This window comes from Tympanuchus pallidicinctus, unplaced genomic scaffold, assembly GCF_026119805.1.
Source record: "Tympanuchus pallidicinctus isolate F22 unplaced genomic scaffold, pur_lepc_1.0 scaffold5, whole genome shotgun sequence".
Classification (NCBI taxonomy): domain Eukaryota; kingdom Metazoa; phylum Chordata; class Aves; order Galliformes; family Phasianidae; genus Tympanuchus; species Tympanuchus pallidicinctus.
The window spans coordinates 50,420,364-50,444,373 of NW_026294769.1; the positions used below are offsets into that span (position 1 = coordinate 50,420,364).

The 24,010-nt window shown below is 37.1% G+C and overlaps 1 long non-coding RNA gene across 1 annotated transcript in view; it reads left to right on the forward strand.

Annotated features, from left to right (window-relative positions):
• The first annotated feature begins 13,555 nt into the window (after nucleotides 1-13,555).
• LOC128091321 (uncharacterized) overlaps nucleotides 13,556-24,010 on the forward strand; it is a 34,569-nt gene continuing 24,114 nt past the window's right edge. Inside the window, exon 1 of the long non-coding RNA XR_008211351.1 lies at nucleotides 13,556-13,603. This is a non-coding gene — a long non-coding RNA (uncharacterized LOC128091321). The remainder of the gene's footprint in view (nucleotides 13,604-24,010) is intronic.

Genomic DNA, 24,010 nt, shown 5'->3' on the forward strand with positions numbered 1-24,010 from the left:
TCTGAAGAGGGGAGTAGCAGGAATAACTGTAAATAGTAGCAGTCTTCAAACTAGATGAATTATGATTATGATGTCATGAAAGGGAAAATGTTGACCTACCATTTCAAACTGTGGTTCTATCATATTGAGACTGATCTGAGAAAATTCTTTTCAATTCTTGAGAAAATCCGAGAAAATTCTTTTCAAAATATGTAGGTTCAGACTACATGTGTTGCTATTTCTTTAGAAATAATCACAGTAATAACTAATGGTTTGCCCAAAATGCCATATAGTCCAGTTGACTAACTATGTAGCAAGAGATTCTACATGTTAATTTCCTCCCTGAGTCAAATAACTTGAAACTGAACTAAGGCTTCCAACTGAAATAAAACATACCTTTCAGAAAAAGTATACTGGCTTTTCTAGGTAATGGAAAACTTACCATGAGGTTCATGAGCCTTTCCCTGGTTTTAACTTAAACAACGGCATTGCACTGCACTGCACTATTTTTTAGCTTCTGAGGCCAGTGAATGTTGCCGTGTTAAGGTGAAACAGTGATCAAAGATGAGAAATATCCTTCTCTAAACACCAAGTATGGAATTCATCCACTCTCTCCCAATTTTTATTCTTTAAATTTTGACTTCTAATTTAAATTACTCGACTAGGTTCCTTTTCTAGCGCGTGAAGAAACATACACAGTTCATTTGATCAATCTTAAACACATAAACTAGGACTGGAGAAAGAGGCCATTGCACAATTCTTTCCCACTCTGTTAACAGTAGAGAAAATTTAGACATTTGCACTGTAGGCCTGTTTTTAGATTGCTAAAATCACATGAGTTGAACAGCAACACTAATCATTGGTCACAGTGACCCTTCCCATTGAAAAGCTGTACCATCTTAATTTCCTTATTCTCTCACTGTGTGCATTTTTCATAAGTCATAGTCAGTTCTTGTGAGCTGTCTCTGAATCACATTTTGCCCTGGATGCCCACTATGAATAACAACTTCTCAATCAACTGCAGTTCTCTTTCCTACAGGAATAACTACATTCTCCATTAGAAATCTCTTTGCTTTTCCTGAAACATTAAGGGTATAGACACATTTTTTTTTAAAGAGAGCAGCTACTCTGCTCATATTTTGATGATATTGGCCAGTTTGTTTGGAAAAAAAAATGTACAGACACACACATCGGAGTGCACACGTATTACCCCATCTTCCACTCCTTCACATAGCTTATCATATAAGCTTAATTTCCCCATCTAGAAATTTTACATAACATTTGCAAGGAGAGTACAAGTGTATGTTTCTGCCTTCAATGGGCAGCTGAGAAATATAAAATGACTATCAGGCAGTGGAAGTGCTCTACATTTTCCAGAGCTCAAAAGCTGATTCATGTCACAATGATGTAGACAGATGTCCAGTTAGATTCCTTCCACAGTTGTTTCCATCTGATTGATTTTTAAAAGAATCTTTTCATATTAATTCAGTTACAGCGACTTCTGTCTCCCACTGGGTGACTAGTCCCAATAGACTATGGGGTTTTGCTCTCAAAAGCTCTCAAAAAAAATTTAGAGAATGTTTTCCTGAAGAAATGTTCTGATAACAGACTAGAAGTTCTACTCTAAACCTGAGATTAGGAAGAATAAATATTTGTTTCTTTTTTTTTTCCCCTCTGGATAGATTACTTTGTCCAGAGTAAGAAACTAAATTCAGCATTTGATCTCAATATATAGCCCCAAAGTAGCTTTATGTGATACCTTAAGTCAGATCTCACCAACTAAGCAATACTTAGATCAAGAACTTCGCAGGATGTGGTAGGAAATGGAGTGGGTGATCACACAGTGGCATCTTGCTTAAGTTAGCACCAAAATACATGCTTTTACTTACTGATTTAACTCAGATCCTCTCAAAAACTTCAAGATGTTAAAAACATCATTATTCCTTATATAAGAATAATCTTTTCAGATGCAGGGTTGAAATTTTACCTTGGGAAATTAAAATGCCTATAGAATTTCTGCATTCTTCAGTGTTCCTTCTTAAATCTTTCTATATTGGTGGATGTTGCCAGGTACCTTCTCTGTAAGCACCTGCTCTTCAAAGCTGATGTACTGTTTGTGTGAAGGTAAAACACTGGGGAATTCTTCTGAGTTACTTGCTGGTTTTTGTTGTAGCAACATTGGTTTGTAGCTGCTGTGAGACTTGCAAGGTTCATTAATTTACATGTAGACATAAGAATGGAAATGACAAAGCCTTGACAAGAGAAGTAAAATAAAACTAGCATTTGTATGATGATTGAAAATGAATTACTTCTAATTTATTTAAAGATGTATTTTTTTTTCCCTAACATTTTTGCCCTCACTTTGTTCTATTGAATGATTCTTTTCTATATGTTAATTACAAATGATTTGTAAAAAATATTGGTTATTTATGCATGACTTTGCATGTACATACACTAATCCATAAGAATATACATTACTATAGTATTGGTATGTAAAAGTACTACGCCTATTTGTATCATGTAAAATTCTAACACAGAACCTGCCCTCTGCTCCCTATGAGGAGTTGTAAGCTGCCACAAGGCCTTTCTTCAGCCTCCTCTGCTCTGAGCTGGACAAAGCAAGGGATTTCAGACAGTCCTTATAGGTCTTGCACACTAGACCATTCATGATCTTCATAGCCTACCAAAGCACACTGTTAACTCAGATTCAACTTGACATTGACCATAATACCCAGATTCCTTCTATAGTGCTGTTCTCCAGACTCGCATCACCAAGTCTGGATGTCTATCTAGGGTTGTCTTGTTGTAGGTGCAGAATTGAGCATTTGCTCTTTCTAAACTTCATGCAGTTAAGTGATTGCTTTGCCCTCCAAACTGTCCAGAGCTCTCTGCAAGGCATCTCTACTTTGGAGGGAATTATCCATTTTAGTGTCACCCACAAACTTACTTTGTATACCTTCAAGTTCTGAATCCAAGTAATTTATAAAAAAGATGAAATAACATTGGCCCTAAAATGGAGTCCTGCAGAACCCTGATAGTAACTGGCCATCAACCTGATGTAACCCCATTTACTATTGCACTTTGAACCTGACCTGTCACTCCATTGCATTACGCTTTTGCCTAGTGGTATGCTGGACATTTTGTTCAGAAGGATAAACAATACTGAAAGCTTAGCTGAAACCCAACAAAATTATAGCAGCTGGATTCTCTTGGTCAGTTAGGTAGGTAAACTTGTCATAAAAGAGATTAAATTCATTAAACAGGATTTTCTTCTCACGAGCTTGATTTGGCTGTGATCAATGACTGCATTGTCATTCTGATGTTTTTCAATAACTCCCAGTAAAATCTTTTCCATGATTTTGCTAAGGCACTGAAGTGAGACTAAAACAGCCTGTAATTACTGGAGTCTTCTTTCTTGCCCTTCTTGAAAACTGGGACATCATCTGTCAGTTTCCAGTCAACTGGGATCCCTCCAGATTCCCAAGACCATTGAAAAATAATTGAGAGAGGTCTCTTGACGACATTAGCTAGTTCTTTGAGTACCTTGGGATGAATCTATTCAGGACCCATAAACTTACATGCATCCGGATGGAACAGCAAATCCCTTACTAATTTGGTGTCAAGAGTTTATTGTTACTGCAATCACAATCCTCCAGCTCATCTGTATTGAAGACAGAGGTGAAGAAGGCACTAAACATCTCTGCTTCATCTGTGTCCTTATGAGAGAGCTGATTATCCTCATCAAGTAATGGATCAATATTATCTCTAGTCCATCTTTTACTGCTAATATATTTTAAAAAGCCCTTTTTGTTGTCCCCCACAATACTAGCTCTATTCAACTATAATTGAGCTTTGATTTTATGAATTTTCTCCCTAAGAATGGTAAACATTACCTCTGTAGTCCTTCCATGTTGTCCAACCTCACTTCCTCTGGCCATACGCTTTCTTTTTCTGATTAAACTCTAGAAAGATTCCTGCTCATTCAAACCAAACTTCCATTCCAGCTGCATGTCTTCTTACTTTTTGGAATTGTCTATTCCTGTACTCTTAAGAGGTGGTACCAGCCAATGCTTTCAAAAGCAGTTGCTCAGGGTATCTTGCCTAGTTTCCCTGAGGAGCCTGAAGTCTGTTTTCCCCACCTCTGGAGCTGAAGTTTTGGTAGTAGTTTTAATCTGAAATTTCCAAAGACTTTAAACTCAACTACTTCATACAACTATGGCCAAGTCAGCCTCCAATTGGCATTTCACCCACCTGTTTATATGCAATAAATCTAAGACAGCACCTTTTCTAGTTTGATACCTTAGCAAGTACCAAGAAGTTATCATCAAGGTGTTTTATGAATCTTCTGGATCTGTATTAGCTGCGTGGTATTCCCAGCTAATGTCTTGCAAGCTGGAATAACCCATAAGTACAAGGGTGGCTGATCTGGAGGTATCGCTTAGTTGCTTAAAGAACAATTCACTGCTGTCATTCTGGCTGATGGCCTATAGTTAACTCCTGCCACGACATTCACTTTATTTGCTCATACCTTAATCCTTATCAAGAGGCACTCAACTGTATCACTGCCAACCTCAAGCTTCCTTCCGTACAACTTCCCGCTGTCACAGAAAGCATTTCCCAACATTGCCTGCCCTTCCTGTCCATGTTATAGAGCCCAGAAACATCTATTGTGACACACAGTCACAGGGCTCTTCTCATGAGCTTTAACTCTGGGATTGAGCCAAGGTTTCTAACTCATCTTGCTTGTTCCTTATGCTGTGTGCAATGATGAAGAAAAATTACAAATGTGCTTCACTGTACCCAGCACTTTGTCAAGTAGACTGAAGAATCTCACAAGCACTGAGTTACTCAAATTTTAGCATCTCATTTTTGGAGCCTGATTTGTCCCTCTCCCTCTCTCAGTCTAGTTTAAACCTCTGTTTAAAGATCTGCTAAGTTCTGCGTAAAAATACTTTTCCACCCTTAGAAAGGTGCATCCCATCAAGTGGCATCTGTTGCCTGTTTGCATCATTTACATGTTTTTTGAACGGAAGTGTTCTGCTAAGGAAAAAAAAAAAAGCAATGAAAGATGAATTTAATGGATTTAAACTCAGAAAGTTCACACTAGTAAACATGTATGAACATTTAATAGTATACTCTGCAAGAAATTCTAGTGTCTACATCGGGAATATTCATGATCTGAGATACAAAACACCATGGTTGTCAAAATATGCCTTTAATTTTGCATGCTCAAACAGATAAGGAGAATTAATTATAAATCTCTTGTGTTTTGCAAGTATTCAGAAAAAAATCTGATAAAGGACAAGCCTGTTCAGGTCCTATTTTCTGTTGACGGACAAATGCATTTACTTCTACCCACATCAATAAATCCTTGGCGGAGAAAGTAAATGTTTTGCAAACTAGATCAAACACTGGTTAATGAGTTATCTGAGAATCAATCTGTATTTATCCAGGTTCTGTCTGTTAACATACATTGAGAATTATTTCTGTATTAAATCCTCTATATTTCTCTGCATGTTTATTACTGAATATTCCAGAAGCAGAGTAGGAAAGTGTTCTATCTGAAGAACAAAACAGATCAGAAAAAAAAAGCAATAGATCTGGAAATCTCATTTGAAATTTATGAGGGATTTGAATTTGAATATCTGAATTTGCCAGCCCACAATGGAAGAAAGTAGGAGGCTGCAAGTGAAGAAGTTTCCTGTGGTTTTTCCTTTATAACAAGCTACGAAGGAAGGAACTCTGTCCTCAAATAGGCTCTGTAAAACTGCTCAGCCTGTGACTACATCAATACTACTGTTGGTATGGTAATGCAGTTTGGGAAAGATTTTTGGACAATTACTTTCATTGCCCTTTCATCTGTTCACACTTCCACAACATAAGGATCCTCTTATGCATATCCAAGAAATCAGAAATGTTTTGGTACGCTGCATTTGCAAATAAAGCGTATGATCTTTTCTCATAGAATTCAGAGTTTGATGGTATGTTTCGGCAATTGCACTTGGAGGTAGATATATATAACACATCCAAGTCAGCTTTGCATAACATGGGTTTTTTCTTTTCCATAATGTGTACTGCATGCAAATGGAAGGATTGCCTTGAAACTGCAAATGCCATATTCAATCTTGCAGACAAATAACAAATTTATGACAGTTTTAATATCTTTTTATGTGAATAAGTTAAAAGCAGCTTACAATACCTAAAACAAGGCAACTCACCAGGTAGTCTCCCAGAGAACACTGAAATTCTGACTGTGGTGTGAGTGAGCTGTTCGTGGTCTGTGGACCAGGAATCATTGCACCATAGATAAAAATAGACCTGAATACTATGTATCTGAAAACAAACAGCATATGCAAAAAAGGACTATACGTAGGCCTTAAACTGGGACAGGAGATGTCCAAGTTAGACGCTAGTGAAAAATGTATTCTCTGAAAGTGTGGTCAAGTATTGGAACAAGCTGCCCAGGGAAGTGGTGGAGTCGCCATCCCTGGAGTTGTTCAAGGAATTTGTATGTGTGGCACTGAGGAACATGGTTAACAGGCATGGTGGTGGTGAGTTGACTGTTGAACTTGAACACTTCCAGGGATGGAGCATCCACATTCTCTGGGCAACTTGTTTCAGTGTTTCGGCAGACTCATAGTAGAGAATTTCTTCCTTATATCTAATGTAAATCTACTCTGTTTTAGTTTAAAAACTAAACTAGTTATTCCAAGCCTTTTTGCTACCCTTTTGATAAAGATTCTCTTTAGGTACTGGAAGGCTGCTATATGGTCTGCTCACAGCCTTCTCTTCTAGGCTAGACAACCCCAGCTATCTCAGCCCATCTTTGTAGCAGAGGTTCTCCAGCACTTTGATCACCTACATATCCCTCCTTGTATCCAGTTTTTCATCTGCCAATTCCTCCAAGTCCTTTCCAACAGGACAGCTTTCAATGCCCTTGTCACCTAGCCAGTATTCCTGCTCCATATGCAGGAGCGTTGTTCTTGGCCTTGTAGAACCTCAAGAAGTTTGCATGGGTCTCTTTCAAGACTGAAGAGGTCCCTCAGTATGATATCCCTCCCTTCAGCATAATTGACAGCACTATGCAGCTTGGTGTCAACTGCAGACTCACCAAGGGTGCACTCAATTCCACAATTCATGTCACCAACAAATATATTAAACAGTAGCAATCCCAATACTGACTCTTGAGGGACAACACTATTTGCTAGTCTTGTGCATTGAGCTGTTGACTGCAGCTCTTTGACCAATTACATAACCACAGAGTGATACACCTGTCAAATTCACACCTCTCCAATTTAGAGACAAGCATCTTGTGCAGGACAATATCAAATGCTGTGTGAAATCCACGTAAATGGCATCAATTTCTCTTCCCTTTTCCACCAGGGCTGTAATCCCTAATAAATTTGTCAGGCATGATTTTCCCTTCATGAAGCCGTGCTGACTGTCACCAATAACCTGTTTGTTCTCTGTATGACTTAGCAGGAGGATCTGCTCCATGATCTTGCTGGATGAAAGATGAGACTGTTCCCTGTTTCTGGAATAGCATAAATGCTACTCCAGGAAAAAAAAAAAAAAAAAAAGGCATAGAAACCTGCCTGTCAGATAGGCAGCCTATGATCTTAGTGGTAAAGCTTAAAAACTAGGCAATGCTGGCTCTTAGCTATTGCAAGGAGCGGGGCTGAACAGAAAGATCTGTGCTAGCACAATGCTCTTTTGGCTGAGAAACAGTGAGACTGAAGTTGTTCCTCAGGCTGATTTGACTTCTGAGATGGAAACTAAACTAGGAAAAGGTGAAAGGAAACAGATATAATGATTGATTGAGGACATAACTTATTTTTAGGAAATGATGAGGTAAGCAGCATACTTCTGAATTTGAAATATGTCTGATTTCAGTGAACTGATTGCTATGTGGACAGCTAGTGACATTCATACTTTATGCCGTTTTGTGATTCAGAGAAACAACTAGTAGGCTGAGGCTGGACTATGTGTTGTCAACTCAAATAAATGAATTCATTAAATTAACAAATGATGAGGCTACAGAAAGAGACCTGAGAAGAAGTGAAGATATGATTATGACACAGTTTTGGCAAAGCACAATATAGGTGACATTTCAGAATCAGATTTATTTTACAAGTAATCTGTAGTTCTTGCAAATAAAAAATCAGTGATGTAAAATAATTGTTTGGGCACATATAAGATCTGAATGAATCACGTGCATTTCAAATCTTTTGGCACTGGAAGACTGTCCTTGCCAGTTCTCTGATCTACTTTTGTCCTGTGCCTACCAATCAAAACTTTGGAGGCCATTCAAACCTGCTGTCTATTTGCTGTCTTTAGGGAAAACTGTGGCTTTCACAGTTGATTTGCATACATTTATGTTGCACCAGTCATGACACTAATTCACAAAGACAGCTAATACTAAGGTCCAGTACTGATTAAATCTATCTGAAGACTGAGAAAACTTTTTCACTAGATGGACAGAAGCAGTTTTCCACTTCCACCAGCTTGATCTGACTCAGTCCTGATTAGATGGGACTTTTGCTTCACAGTTCAGCATCTGTGCTGCTCTTTCTGTATCTGAAGTTAGTAATGGTCAAAAGTCAGCAGGAGATTTTTCAGAGGCTTCAGAAATGAAGAAAGAGTGAATTACCAAGAATTTTCTCTGTTCAGGGAGCTTATGCAAAACGGTCAAGCACAAACAGCTACTAGAGTCCATTTCATACTCAGTATAGAGTGGATTTTTGTCTTCTGATTTCTTAATCTAGTTCTTAGTACTGTCTCCTTTCAATGACAAAAATATATATATATATATCAGACCAAGCAGTACATTTAAATAGACAGATGAAAAAATTGCCATCTGCTTATCAGAGCATAATCAGATTTGCTCATTAAAAGAGTGTGGTCAACAGGTTGAGAGGTGAGACCACATTTAGAAAACCGTGTCCACCTCTGGGCTCCTTAGTTCAAAAAAGAGAGGGATCTCCTAGAAGGAGTCCAGCGGAGGACTACAGAGATGATTAAGGGCCTGGAGAATCTCCTGCGTGAGGAAAGGCTGAATAACCTGGGTCTGTTCAGCCTGAGAAAAAGAAGGTTGAGAGGGGATCTGATAAATATTTATAAATATCTTTAGGGAGGTGGGAGGCAAATAGATGAGGCCAGGCTCTTCTCGGTGGTGTGTAGTAGTAGAAGAAGGAGTAATGGGCTAAAACTTGAACGTAGGAAGTTCAGTACTAACATGCAGAAGAATTTCTTTATGGTAAGGGTGATGGAACACTGGAACAGGTTACCTAGAGAGGTCATGGATTCTTCTATGGAGATATTCAAGATTCATCTGGACGCGCCTACCTGTGTGACCTATAGTAGGGTAAAAGCTTTAGCAAGGAGCTTAGATTTCTTGAGGTCCCTTCCAACTCCTGCAATTCTGTGATTCTGCAATCATCATTATGCTGGTAATATCATTTTTGTCATGTAGAGAAGTAGAAATGTAAATTTAAAAAATCCTACTGCACATTAATCTACCATTCCTGAGATTATTCTCTGCCTTGCAGGGTAAACACAAAGCAATAGACAAGAAGCACTCCTAGCAAAAGAGAATTTACAAATCTCCAAATGATGTTGAATATGAGTGGGTAGACCATGACAAAATGTTCACACTTCTTCATCAACTTTAACTAGTTTGCCACTTCATATTTATACTATAAGCAGTGAACTGGATTTTCTTTGTGGGAAGAGTAATCCAAATGAAATGATAAGAAGCAAAAAGAAAACTGCTTTCATAGATCCAGGACAGGACAGGATTTGCTAGTTCACAATTCTGTTTATTTTGTTAGAAAAGTCTTTAAAAATCAATTTCCAGCATCATTTTATTAATGAAATTCTGATTTATATTAAGAATTAGTTTCATTTATTTTTTATATATAATCAGTGAAATAACAAGTTTCATTTTTGCTGTCTTTGCAATGAAACAATAAAATAAAATAAAATTAAAGGTCACAAATGTGTAAAATATTTTGATTTCTCTAAACAGCAGTATTTTTATACTTCAAAATTCAAAGCATGGACAGTTCATTTGTAAATCGCTGTTTAAGATTTATATAATCTACTGAGGCATCTACAGAGTCTACTGTTTGACTGTACAGTATTAATGCAGGAAAATGCTAACTGTTTAAAAATACAGCAATAGATTGTTATGATACAGTACTATAGTGTGTGTGAAATGGACAGATGAAGGTGAAATTCTCAGTTTGCATACTGTGAGTCTGTGATAAATCTAAAATATTTTTGACAAGATAAATTCAAAATTCAAGAAGTTATTTAGAACATGCATTAATCAACCGTACTGGCTCAGTAATCTGACCAGTGCTCTTTAACATCCTCATCAATGACATTGACAGAGGGATTGGTTGCCCCCTCAGCTGATGACACTAAGTTGGCTGATGACACTAAGCTGTAGGGTGCAATCGACACTCCAAAGAGATGGAATGCCATCCAGAGGAACCTAGACAGGCTCAAGTAGTGAGCAGAGGTGAACCTCATGAGGTTGAAAAACTCCAAATGCAAGGTATTGCACCTGGGTTGTGGAAAACCCACTATCAAGTACAACTTGGAGATGAAAAGATAGAATGCAGCCCTGCTGAAAAGGACTTGGGGGTAATGGTGGGATGGTGAGCTGGACATGAGCCAGCAATGTGCCCTTGCAGCCCAGAAAGCCAATTGTAACCTGGGCTGCACCAAAAGAAGCAAGGCCAGCTGAATGAGAGAGGTGATCCTGCTCCTCTACTCTGTGCTGGTGAGACCTCACCTGGAGTACTGTGGCCAGATGTGGAGTCCACAGTACATGAGATGTGGATCTGCTGGAGCACATCCAGAGAAGGTCCTCAAAAGTGATCCAAGGTATGGAACACCTTCCCTAAGAGGACAGGTTGAGAAGAGAAAGCTCTGGAGTGACCTGAGAGTGGTATATTCTAACATCATCTAAGTCAACACCAAAATTCCCAGAAATTTTGAGAGTCAGGATACTTGCACCTTGTTTTTAAATACAGAGAAGAAGTACTGCAGTCTTGCTGTTAAATTTGAAGAGGTCATGTCACGCTAGATGAATAAGAGCGTCCAGCCTGTGCTGACCAGACAGCCTGGGCCAGCTGGAATCTGCACTCAGCTTTTTGCAAGGCATCTAAAATTAGAGGGACTGAATCAAGGCAGGCGGTTTAAGTCATCACTAAATATATGTGTAGTTTTTAGTATGTGCTGTTTTTTTTTTCCCCGCACGTATCGAATTTGAGGTTGAGCACATCTAGGAAGCAGATATTTATGACAGATATTCAGTTTTCAAAGTTGAGCATGTAAAGGGTTTATTATCATACACTTTATGTGCACACATACATATGTACATATGTTTACATACATACACTTGCCTCAAGTGTGGTTTTAAAAACACAGATCTACTTTTACCTACTAACATGAAGTTAGCTACGATCTTTTGTCCATAAAGAAATACAGTGCTCATGCAGATTAAATTCATAGCTGCTTTCATTTCAGTAGGAATGTAAATGTCAAAAATACTAACATTAACTAGACTGTTTGCTCTTTTAAAGCACTGAATTAAATATTTCTGTTTGTCAGAGGGCCCCTCTCATGATATATATATATATATGCCAGACTCAATCCTCCTCTATGCTTCTAACTAAAAATGTGACTTATTTTCCAAGAAGGCAGTTAAAAGGCAAAGACATTGGAACGACAAAACTTAAGAAATGTTGCTCTAAACATGTTGGGAAAGGCAAGTCTACCTATTGGCATTTCACTCTTTGAGGAACTGTTCGGGGTATGAAATCCTTTCATGAGTTTTTAACTCAGCTAGATCAGTTTCTTTTTTTGCATGATTAGAGTTCTACATCTTTTACTATGCTTTTTATTTTTTTTCAGTTGAAGCAGTTGATTTATATGTAGCAGCATCAGAATAAATATTAACTTCATCTTGAATAAAAATCTGGTGTATCAATTATATGTGCAAAAAAACCCTCCAAAATATTTTGTATTGAGCAGACAAAAACCTATGACCTGATGGGGGCTACAGAGATGTTTGGAGTTGTTTAGCAAAGAGAAACATTTTCTTAGATGGCATAAACTGTAAAAAATTCTTAGTTTTTGAAAGTCCAATAGGAGATTTCTTTTCATCATCTCAGTCATATAGCTTTATTTAACTTTTTAAGTAAAGAGAGGTTTAAGTATCAAAACTGTCTTTTAAGGTGGTAAATCTTGATTGTGATAGTGATAAACATAAATATAAAATACACTACATTCTAATTTAGAAAAAAAAAAAGCCAAGAAAACTTTCTGGTCTCTATACTGCTATAATTGGATCTTTAGTCTCCCACAGTTTACAATTCTTGACTACCCTTTGCTCTGCCATCATTTTTTTTTGTGCTTTTTTTTTTTTTTTTTTTTAAATTACAGGACTGGTGTACTTATTTTTGCTTATGAATAAAGATCAGTTTCTGTCTAGAAAAATTACATCTGGCTAAACATCTATCATGTGGCTGGGCATGGTGTGCTTTATCTGTGTTGTTGGCCCAGAAATAATTTCTCATCTATCCAGAGGACACGCACATCATGAGCCAAAGAGAAGGAAATATACTTACAGTTCTATCACTGCTATGAAAGAACTTCACCAAGATGCTACCAGAAGTTAAAAATGAATGAAGATGCATTGTTATTTCTCAAAGCAAACAACAAAGATGGTCTAAATCATCTCAACATACAGAATTTTTCACTACGGTAGTGTTTATGCGAAGTGCAATAACAGTACCTAAATTCTTTCCTGTCTTTTTTTTTTCCTCTTTTTTTTTCCCCAAGAATTTCAGGAGTTCCTGACTTGTATGAGAACCAATCTGTCCTTAAAAATTACAAATGTTTCAATTGTTTTCAATGGAATTTGCATTTGGAATTCATATCTGGAGATCCAGACAATTGCTAGGAGTAACTGAAATAGTCACAGTATTACCACTGCAGCCAGAAAACTGTCCTCTGCTAGCCCAGATTACATTGGGATGGATATTTACCACGAGGATCTGCAGCATCCTCCACTTTAATAATAAAGTGCAGGTTTGTACATGTAGAGGCAATACAAAATCGGTGTTGTGCAGCTCACCAAAGGGTGAGTCCCAGGAATGTCACTGGAAAGGGAAAGGGATGGTATGGGTTGACTTCCGGATGAGTGTAAATTTGAGCCTAAGAAATGTAAACTCCATCGTCAAGATGATTAAGCAAAGAGGAAGCTTTCCCTGGTAAACGTGCACCTCAGAGGAACAGAAGATAACTCATATATGCATTACCTTGGCTGCTGGAAAACACTGCTAATTGGCATCTCTACAGACTAGAAGTTTGCACGAAATTTTGTCCTGTGTTTTTGTTTGTTTGTTTGTTTAACTGAGCTTTAGTTCAGTTTTTTGTTGTTATTGGTTTTGTTTTTCTTTTCCTTTATAATTATAATCTGCTGAGACTCATGCTTGCTACTACTCCTTAGGCCATGACTACCACTATTTCCATTAAGGAAACTGCTGTCATTTTCCTTTACAGGTACAAGTGGATATATTTTCAACTGAAACACATTTTGTTCTGAGAGGTATGACAGCTATATTCTTACAAGGAAGGAAATAGTCCTGACATTTAGAGATGTCTGTTCCTCTGTAGACTGTGGTGGAAATGTGGCTGCCACAGTGATTTCAGAATTTTTCAGATCAGGAAGGTTAAATTGCTACTCAGATCTAAAGCAATGGAGTGAATGTTCACAAATTCTGGTTTTGCTGAAGTCAAATCTGACAAGATGGTGAATGTACTCTGAATGTGTGCTGCTAGACTTGTTCTGGCTTCAGTGCTCACCCATAAGGTCTGTGAATCATAGGCAGTTGTGGAAGCTCGCAAGGCAGAATTTAACTTAAAATAAATGGCTTTGCTGAACCAAAGCCAGAAGTATTAGCTAAAAAACTTTATATATACCAGATTTTTCATCAAACAGATCATGGGGAGAGGACAGCAGTAGTTTCTAACACAAACAACTGACTTTCTTCACACTTTTAGTTGTTATTTCTAATGGTACAGAGATGATGCTTCTTAGAGAAAGTCACCTAAGTTTTCACATGTACTTATCTAATAGTGGTAAGAAGCCAAGCAATAGCTTTATCTCCCTATGTCTTCCATTTGCAGAAGTAAATGATAATGTAGTTCAAAAACAGTTTACAGAGGGTGAAACAGGGCAACGAGGAGCAAAAAAGCTACCCTTTGGAAAGTCTTGGTTGGTTCCTTGGTTGTGTTTTCAAACATCCTGTAACTCACCCAGTTCATGAGAAGAAGTATAGTAATCCCAGTAGCCTGTAATACTCCTGATTCAGACACATGTGGTTTTGGTCACAGAAAGAAAATATTTACCTTCTGACTGCCATAGTTCTCTAAAAACAACAGGCAGAATTTCTGCTACAGATTAGCCTCTATTCTACACAAAAAATTGATCTAAGCTGCTGACTTCAGACCCATTCCAGACTACATCTGAGTCCAGACTGACATGCAAAGACAGAGTTTGGACAACTGTAGTTTTACTTATGAAAATCCAGCATTTGAACATATGTCTTCCCCCTTTATTTACAATTTCCAGGATAAAAGAGAACAACCAAAGCTCTAACCACATCAGATGCCAATCATCCTCCAGGGAGTCACGTGCCTCCCCTTGGAGGCCAGAGACTAATTAGCAATTTTGATTTTTGACTACTCCATTTGGGAACCTATAGTAGTAGGCAGCTCTCTTAGGAAGAAATCAAACAGAACTCTGAGTTTGTCTCTGAGTCAGATATGTTGTGTTGTATTCTGAATGGACTTTCAGTGATACAAACTTTAATATATGCCCAGAATCTGATGAACACAGAGCATCATAAATCCCAGGCTTTCCTCTAACAAGTCAGCAGACACTAATCAGTACAATAAATTGATTCTATAACCCTAAGCTTTTCTCAAGAGGAACTTGTCTTCATTTGGTTAAACACATAATTAACCCCTCTTGCAACTGATGTCTAATGGAAAAGGAACATTGCAAGCCTATCAATACAGGAGAGTTATTTAGCCCTAACCTCATTTTATGTTAAAAACCTGCATAAAATATATAAATATGGAAATAATTTTTCTCACCTTGACACAAAATTATTCTACCAGATTCAGTCAGATTGTAGTTTGTAGAAATCACCAGGGAAAAGGAAAAATGTGAGATTTGGCACCATCCAAAACATAAGACAATACAAAGGGCAAATCATTTCCACTGACAGAGGCAGAAGTGGGGAGTTAGTAGAATCGCTGTTCTTGCTGGCCTCCAGGGTTGAAAAACTCACTGACATAATGAGTACATGCAGAAAGGATGACTTTGACAAAGAAATGATCTCCTTATATCATGTCCTAGATCAGCATGGCTTGCTTTTTATGTAACAGTCCTCTTCCTACCATACTCTGCCTGTGCTGTCTCCATTCCTACTTCACATTTGTGGTATCTAGAATAATAATCATCCTCACCACCATTTCTCTATTTCCTTCCTACTTTTCACTTTTCTTTAATTTACTTCCAACTTTTCTAACTTCTACTCTCATTTTTCAATTCTTCATGCATATATATCAAACTAAACAGTGTATCAACAGAGGTGTTGATAGTGGTGGCAGAACTTAACTGAATGCTTTCTGGACAGAGGAGAGACACATGGGTTTGTCAGAGGAAGTTCTGCATTGTCCAAACAGCCTGTTATATCTATGCAATGAACAGCCAAACCATTACAACCAGAAAGCAATCATGAAAGCACCAAGAGGTCAAGAATTGATAGATGGTTGACTGAAAAATGAAGTATTATAATGAATGTGTTGTCATTGGCTATTATGAAAATTTAGATTCCTACTGGAAATCATAAATATGAATGAATAGATGCTTTAGTCTCAAATTGAACTTATTGTTCTCTAATTCTCAGAATACATGACAGAACAAATGAAAAACTCTTGAAGTTACATTGGTAAATTCCACAAACATTAAAAAAAAACAAAAAAAAAACCTCTAAACAGGATTAAAATGGGACTTCAGATCATGAGTAAAATTCATGACCTTCTGAAAAGAATAAGGAGCCACAGTAATCTTGCTTAAAGTCTGAAATAGTTCATTAATACCAGGGTCTAACTGTGCCTGGCTGTTCATTTTATATACACCTACATTGCTCTGAAAGAATTTGCAAACAGTATGACAGAATGCAGGATTGCCTGCTCTTGATGTAGTCTATTATTAATGAACTCAGAGCAGTTCTGTAGCACATTTCAGGATAGGAAGAGTGAATATCATGTGCAAGTGAAACTGCAGTGTTTTTTGAGTATACAGCATGTAATTATCCGGACTGGAATGTGGCCAATGCACTAAAGCTGACACTCTAACACTAGTTTTGCAGCAGTCGATATCCAGCATATTTGCAAACAGTTTGCCGTTGTTCATTTTCCAAGGTTCAGCATTAGAAAGGAATATATTCTGTATTATATCCTGAGAGCAGACCATCCTCCTTCTGATCACAGACCCAGAAACTTCTTTTGTTGCTTAACTCTGATATCTTTAATTTTTTAGGGAATTTATTCTCTCTTAGGGCAGTAGAAGAATGAGAACAATAGCTTCCTTCCCAAATACCTGGATACATGTCAGTGACATGTGGTGGAAAATGACTCCCCAGAGTCTTCTCTGAGGTCCAAACAACACACCACCTTAGAATGACCACAGTCATGCACTTCAGCATGAGGGTCATGCACATCACGAGCACTTCACAAAGACACTCTCTGTTGTGTTGTATGGAGTATGAAACAGCTTTGAAATAACCATCATTAGAAAACCTGGCAAATTTGCTTATTTTTAATTATGTGGTAAGCCATTTTCAAAAGCAATGATGTCTCTTTCCTCATTCCTCAGATAATATCAGAGCACTAATGAAGGAAGCTCAACAAGTCACTACTTGGAATAACTGGGAGGGAAAGGTCATTTGGTTCAGGCTTGGGTGGGAGCAGAAGCCAATTCAGCGATAGTTTGTTTGGGAATTATGAGAAATAAGTAGGAGGTGCAGAGATTTGTTGAGACAAAGGTTGGTACCTGTGAAGATGAGGCTACATGTGCTTGTTGGCAGAACTCATTTTACAGGAACAAAATCTGTTATGAAGCATGGCTTATGAACTCTGCTCCTAGAATCGGATAGGTTCAATGGGATTACATATTGCATCAGCTTTTGGAATTGAAGCCAAACAATGGGTATTTTCATTATTGAAATATTTGTATTGTGAGCTACAGAGCTTTGCATTGTCCCATAAGGGCAACGTTTTGTGCTCTGATGATTACACTTCCCAGGAGGAAAGAACTAATTTCACAGTTTTTACTCATATGTGGGAGAGGAGAGTAAGCCCACTCTGGTCTGGGTCTGAGCCAGTGGAAGCAGCACCTAAATAGAAAGGAAAATTTAAAAAAAAACCAACAGAACAGACCTAACTATAGAGAGCAACATGGACCCCATGGGTCTTTCAAGCATGTTTCTATAGGAGGTAGAGCAGTAATACCTCTTGATGTAAACCAATGGCACAAATGACTGCTTATTTTTGCAGTTTGCCTTTTGTTGGCTCTGAAGAACGTCCTGCAATGTCATGTCTGGCATACAAGTAATGTATTTGCTCTTTTTTTCTTCTCTTATAATAGAGCTTGCTCTTCAGAGTAGTAATGTTTTTCTATTAAGAATTTTCTCAGGCATTTCATAAAGCTGTGATTTGGATATTTTTTTCTTCATGCACTGTTGGATTTGTAAAAAAATTTGCTGAGCTCAGTGAAGCACTAAGATAATTTTGTATTTTGTAAATACTGGTCTGGTATTGAGGAGGCTCACTAGAAAGCAACAGAACTCTTGAGGATTAAGTATCCTAGAGCTCAATAATAAGCTGACACTTATTTAACTAACTCCATCTCTGAGCTTTTGAGCTTACTTTATTTGCCGATTTCAGCATTGACTTCAAGGCAATACATTGAACAATAAGGCTTTTAATCAACATTATTTCTACTGTAGAAACTTTAAGGTATTCAAAGTTCGTTGTTCCTACTGCAAATATTTTTTCTATTGCCTCCTTTCTACAGCTGAGGCCTTCGTAGAAAAGCTTCAATTACAAGTTCAATTCAGTGCTCACATTTTCTGCATCTCCACTCTATGTCCATCCTTAAAGTGTGCTACTTTCACCTCTATATCATCTCTCTATTAAATCAACTGCTTGGAAATCTGTAACAGAATGCTGAACTTCTGCAGCAATCATTTGAACTAGATGGATAGAGATTTCCACCCAAAGTCATGACTGTCATAGTATTATAATGAGCATGTAAGTGAATATCAATGCTTAGCATTACCAGATGCAGTAACTTGTCAATTCATTGATCCCAGCACTGTTAAAGCTATAAATTATTTACAATTTTTTCTTTCCAAGATATTGTCTTACACATTTCTACTTTTAACTTCATGATTTTCTTTATTGCTAAACAGGATTTTCCTAACACTTGTATTCTACTGGGAACTAAATTTTGAGGTGGATGGGTTCAACTTTCTAAACTGTCCATGCAGCTGAAATCTGGCTGTTTGTTTCTTTCCTTTCTGTCTGGTTCTAACATTTATGATCTCTAGTATATTCCCTTAGAATTTAATTGCATATTAATATATTTTGCATTAAAAATATACGTGTACATAAAATATTACTACACATGTATATCAAAATTGATGCTGTACAAACAATATTTGAGACATTATCTCAAATGGCTATGAGAGAACCATAAAATAAAACAGATGGCAAGGGCTAAATGAAGTGAATGGTAATCAAATTGGTATTAAGTGCCTTGGAAAAGGAACAATAATTTTGATTATCACCAGAGGGAATTACAGAGATAATGGGGAAGGTCTACAGAGCTCTGAAATGGGTTTTGGTGTTCTAGTTTGAAATAATCTACTTTGACAGAACCAGATATCATACCATTTAATCAGCTCAGCTTTCTACATCGGCTTCAGTTAGTGCCTTTTCTTATATGGATAGCACAGGTCAATAGAAAAATTGGATATGAAAACTCAAATCTTATTCAAAATTGCTTTTCACTTCTCTCTGTTTATTTATTCTACCAGTTTCAAGTAATAGCAAGAGCTTAACATGGGAAATTTGTACTTGCTCAGCAAACAGCAGCTCTGAAGGGAGAATGCAGAGAGAGAATAGGATTTTGTAAACCAATGCAGACAAAAAAAAGGCAGAGCCAAAAGATGGCTAATACAGTGAAAATACTCTGCGCAGTACTAAGCACGTGAATTCTGGTGAACTATGTCCTTCTGCTTTATGCAATGCCATTTTTCTTCATGTAACACAGCGTCTGTCTACCAGAACTACTCAAATTTAGTTTCTGATAGGCTTTTAAAACTTCTGATAGAGCGTTGTGACCTCCTCAGGAGGAAGAAACATGTAGGGCAGTGTGACATGGTTCCTCAGAGCACACTCTGCTTACCAGGATGTATCTCAGCTCTGCCTGGGTGTGACATGGAGCAATAACCTACTGGGAACATACTGTAGACACAGATTTATGAAATCAGTCATCAAAATTGTGAGCTAAATATTTACACTTAAAATAAGATCAGAAGTGTGAAACAAATGAACCCTTGCTGAAATTGTTTTCAAAAGTACAGAGTAAGATGACAGTATTTGAGTTCTCAAGGTCAAAACAAGACCTTGTATCTGAAATGTCATGCCTTTTTTGTTTACTTCATAACATGAACAAACTATAACCTCTACCTTCTATGCTTTTCCCTCCTTCCCTTTACACAAAAACAACGTGTATTACAGCCCTAACAAAACTGTGTAAAGAAATAGTGTAGTGAAAACTTTACCCTTTAGCTAGAGCTCAATTCATCAGCACCATGCAACAAGTTCAATCCAACAGATCATGGGATTTAAATAAAGTGTCCAGGAAGGTCTGATTCAGTTCTCACAGTGCTTTGCACAATGCAAAGTTCTTCTCAATTAAACTGAGTTTTATCTCATTTAGCCTAGTGTGATATTTCAGCTTCCTCTTCAGTCGAAAACTATGCAAACATACAAGTAAATTAAAAACAGAACAGAACTTGGTTTAATATTACCCAATTTATGTTTCCCCAGAGTTACTCCCATATATTCTATTATTTTCCAAAGAAACAAAATGAAACAAATAGAAGGAGTTCACTAGACATATACCTGTTTATTAAAAATACTAGGCCTTTGCTAATGAGGATGATACAGATAAGGGCAAATGATCTGTCTTTTAAAATGCACTTTCAGTACACAAATAATTGAATTGCAAACAAGTATTACTTTATGTTTAAACCCAAATAGTAAAAACTATTGCTGAAATTCACACTGAGTTTTATCAACTTTGATTTTAATGGAGTTAGCTGGAAATCAGTGTTTTCTGAAGACATTTGTAAAAGCTCTTCAATTTCTTTTTAGCTAATTTCACTTACTCCAAATGAATAGAAGGCTGTTGGTATATAAAAGTTATACCTATAAGCATTCAAATATTGCAACATTAAGAACGTGCACTACTTTTGTAGAGTGGGTATGCAACCTTAACCCTGCAGACATTTTCTTACCATTTTCTGTTCTAATGCTACATATGATCCATCTTCTTTAAAAGAAATATTAGTACTGGCAGCCAGTACATTATAGATGGACCATGGCAGAATAAAAGCATCTTGCTTAAAAAATGTACCTGCCCTGGAGCATTTAACAAGAATGTCAAACTCTAAACTAGGTCAGCCTTGTAATTCTGAGCAGTCTTTTCATGACAAGAGCAATATAAAAAACAAACTAATTGTTGTTGTTGTTGTTTTTTCAGTAAAGTTCCCATCTTCATGTTTGCCATATGTCTTCTGCTCTCTTTTGTAGTCTCTTGTTTTTCCTTTGTGCAAAAAAAAAATTATCCATGAGCACTGCAAAGACAGAAAGAATTCGGAGTTGGAAGGTTATGTCCATGCTGGCTCCAAACAAGCAGAAAAGCAGGAGGGCAGTTCTCATGGTCAGAGTTGGTAAAGTTCATCCTTGTCCAAAAAGAAACATTACTTGCATGCCTGCAAGAAATTCACTTCAAAACTCGAGATTCCTGTCAGATTTTTTTCCTTTACCCTGAATGCTGCCGGCCTTAAAACAGCCCAGAGGAACACTGATAAAATTCTCCCTGAACCTTTTCTTCTCCAGGCTGAACAGACCCAGCTCTCTCAGTCTTTTCCTCTAAGAGAGATGATCCATACCCTGATCTTCTTTGTAGCCCTTCATCAGTTTGTCTCCATTCCATGTTTCTCTTGTAGTGAGGAGCCCAAAACTGGACAAAGGGCTCCAGATGTGATCTCACCAGGGCTATTTATTCGCTTTGATCACAACTGATTTCAAAAAATGTCAATCAAACTAATTCAAGAAAGCAAAATAATGTCTAGATGTAGTCAAACTTTTACTAGCCATCGGAATTCTGTATTCAGTAATTCTGTTGTCTTGAATGTATTTTCATTTCCTATTAATAGTTGACAATTTGTCTATGAAACAAAATACACCATCACAGCATGCCAATTAACAACTTCAATGAAAAAATAAACTGGCATTAAACTTGAGAGTAAATACAGTTATTATTTAACAAGCAAGCTCACATGCTGTTCTCCTTAACACTCAATTTAATTATGTGACTGGAATGCATGCTTAACAGTTAATGAACTGATTCTTCCAAAGTCACCTGCTTACATTAACTGGTAATCCAATCAGGCTAAACCCCACATTTCAGGGAATAGCCAATAAAGAAGGCAGGTAGTCATGAACTCTGCAACCTTACTTCTACATTCATTAATATTAGATTTGTGAATTAGAAGACCACCTGCCAGTATAGATTTAGTCTAGATCAGACATAAACACATAATCACATTTCTATCTGGCTACTCAGAGCACACAACATGCTGTTTTGTTTTTTTAGTTGGCTGCAAATAGATAAATAAAATTAATCGTGCATAAAGTCTAATAGATTAAAATTAAGTTGCTGCTATCATTATTATTGAACCAAAATAATAGGTTTGTTCTAGTTCCATTGTTTACCTATGTGCCCATGCCTTTTTTCATTCCATAGGCCATCCAGGGGACTACTGCACCAGACGAAATGCAATTGAATTGGCTAGGCTTATTTAGTAGAGATCAGAGAAGAAACTGTGAGGAACATTTTGTACCTCAGTCATTTCATGCTTCTACATATGACAAAATGAACAGAGCCATCAAAATAATTCAAGTAGAAATCCAAAACTAGTGTAATGAATTCTACTCAGCAGGCCTAACCAGAGCAGTTCTCTGACATGTGGGTGGCGGTAAGGAAACAAAGCGGTGTCTGTAACAGCATAACTGACTGATGGCATGATCACTATGTGGGATGTTTTCATTTCTATAATGGTCAACTGCAATGCATCAATTACAACAGAAGGACACCATAAAGAAGTAGAAACAATGGTCAAGGAAGCACATCTGAAGTATTGTGTGGAGAACCTGGCTGCCCTCCCACATAAATAGTTCTCACACAAATATTCATTCATTTCAAACACGTGTCATTTGATCATTTGAGTGATTACTTCAATGGGGACTCAGCAATTTTACACTTAAGCAGGGTGTACAGTTTCATATTCAGTAACTGCACAGATTGGGAAGGCACGTGTATTTAAACTTTGAGTTGTGTAATTACATTTAAAAATAACATTTAGGATGATCCAGTATTTGCAAATTTTCATTACTATTTTTTTTTCTTTTTACATAACTGGAAGTAGGAGCAAAGTTTATGAGACCAAATTAGCAGTCAAACCTGTTCTTAGAAAGAACATTTGCTTCCTTGTTTTTACCTTCTTTGTGCAATTCCCTAGAAAGTCATCTCTAATCGCTGTGCAATATATTGTTTAAATATCCCCTCAAACAACTTTCAGAAGGCAGACTGCTCTTAGCTAATGTATAGTGATTTCTCTGTCTATATGTGCATATATATTATTATCAGATGTCTGTGGTTCTTTGAGTTAGCTATTGATTGAATTCTATCTTAGTTCTGACAGCACAAAGCAGTTTGCACTGATTTATTTTCTGATGAGATATTTCTGCTACTCAGTGACTGTCCAGGAGAAGCAAAATACACTAAAGTGGAAACACACTGGAAATTAAGTGGAATGACAGGGAAGCAGAGAACTGCAGATGAGGAAAGTAATTTTCTGCATAGTTTTCCACCAACTCTATTCATTAAGATAAATTCAAGAGGTGACATAATATTAATAGTGTAGTAATTAGAAAATGCAACAAATTTCTAGTCCTCAAAAAAACAATTTAACAGAAAATACGTTCTATCTTTACATATCTTTATTAGTTGAATAACAGTTCCCTTTTATGAGTACACAATATGGTCCACTGACTAAGAAAAAATCCACACAGATATTTCAGGCTACATACAGGTTCTGAAGACTCTATTTGTATTGTTAACAGGACAGTTGAGCATCAAAAAGTTGAATTTCCTTCTATTTTTTTGTTACTCCCAGGCTCTCCCTGCATTGCATCAACTAGCTCTCTCCAAGACAGATTAGAGAAGAGGCTAGTCCAAGAGAAGACAAACATCATCACTTGGTGATAATTTGCCTTGGAGTCAGGTATTGGCCTCTTATTTAGTACAGCAGTGCAGATATAGCTTGAGAGCTCATTAAGGTGGTGCCACTCCTTGGATGCCAAATCAAATGTGCTTAAACCATCCCAGACAGATATTTATCTCAGCTGTTCTTTAAAGCTTTTTTAAGATTCCAGTTCCAGCACTTCAAAGTTCTTATATTTAAAAATCTCATTCTTATTTTAAAATATCCAAATATGAAATTATTTTATTCAATTATTCCATAGTTAACGTTTGGAACCATTGATTCCATCCATTCTATAATCAGCTCTTTACACACATGAG